General features: G+C 47.0%; 1 pseudogene; it reads right to left on the bottom strand.

Annotated features, from left to right (window-relative positions):
- Positions 1 to 303: 303 nt before the first annotated feature.
- Dtd2-ps1 (D-aminoacyl-tRNA deacylase 2, pseudogene 1) lies at positions 304 to 808 on the bottom strand (annotated as a pseudogene).
- Between the last annotated feature and the right edge of the window lie 529 nt (positions 809 to 1,337).

Here is a 1,337-nt window from a genome sequence, read left to right as displayed (position 1 = left end):
TTCCTTGTGTAGTCCTGGTTGTCCTGGAGCTTGACATACAGACCAGGCTGGCCTCCAACTCAAAGAAATCTGCTTGCCTCTTCGTCCTAGGCCTGGAATTAAAGGAATGTGCCACTCTGCCGAGATTGGATCAAGGATTTTCTTGCCTAAATATGTTGCAGATCTGTGTCTTCAAGATGAATGAGGGGGAAACAAAAACAAAAACAAAACAACAACAACAACAACAAAAAAAAAAAAAAAAAACCTAACTACAGCCCAAGTTGTTTTATATAGGAAGCGGGAAGCGGTGTGGAACGGAATTTTTCAAAACTCAATGAGGTGCCTGTATGGTCCGTTGACGTCCAGCTTTGACACTTACCTGTTCCCGTATGTGCCGTGCGCCACTGCAACCTCCGCTTCTACGCACTTGCTGATGTTGGCCACGGATTTTTCAACACAGACACACGACCTGGGAGTACAGCTCTAAGCCGTCCTCCTTCCCAGAGTTTGAGTGGTACTGCACCCTCTGTCCTGTCACCCTGCTCCCGAGGGTGGCCTGGGGGATGATCAGAACAGCACCAGGCAGATCCAGGATTGAGATGTGCTTGCTGCTTTCTGTTTCACTTAACTTCACATTTAACAGCATATTGACCATTTTGGGAAGAAGTTCTGTATCAGCTCCCTTGAAGAAAGACACATAGATCACCAATCCTCTCTGAATCTCCACCCACAGTGCCGCTGCGTCATCAGACAAGCGCACTTGCAGGTCAGCGAGCAGGCACCGCTGCAAGAGAGCTGGAGCCTGGGCCGCATGACTGCCGTCCGCCATGACTGTAAGTCCACACTTAAGACACAACATATATAGAATTGTTTTTAAAAAACGTGAAGCTTAGCTCCGAAAAGTAGAAAAGAAAAAAAAAACGTGAAGCTTAGGTAATTGCAGATGGAACCCATGCCTGACCCTGCTAAACTGGCCAAGACCCTAGTCTACATAGATTACAAGACCTAGATGCAAACCTACAACTATTCTACTAAAGCAGAGGGGAAACTGCTCTTAATGACATGATCTCTCTGCCGAGCAGAGGTTCCCTCAGCCCTCGCCAGAGAAGCCTCTTGCAGTCGATAGAATCCAGCGGAGACCTTCAACTGGACAGTGCACACAGTAAGACACTTTGGAGTACTTGATCCCGAAGGAGAAGTCTCCATCAAACCCTTCCCCTTGTGGTTCAGGAAGCTACTGGAAAGAAGGGGCAGAAAGATTTTTTTCATTGGGTATTTTATTTATTAACATTTCAAATGTTATCCCCTTTTCCAGTCTCCCCTCTGTAATACCCCTATCCCATCCTCCCTTACCCTGC

This window comes from Rattus norvegicus, chromosome 2 (assembly GCF_036323735.1).
Source record: "Rattus norvegicus strain BN/NHsdMcwi chromosome 2, GRCr8, whole genome shotgun sequence".
NCBI classification, from domain to species: domain Eukaryota; kingdom Metazoa; phylum Chordata; class Mammalia; order Rodentia; family Muridae; genus Rattus; species Rattus norvegicus.
The sequence above is the reverse complement of the archived record's forward strand: the minus strand, read 5'-3'. Positions and strand labels throughout refer to the sequence as shown.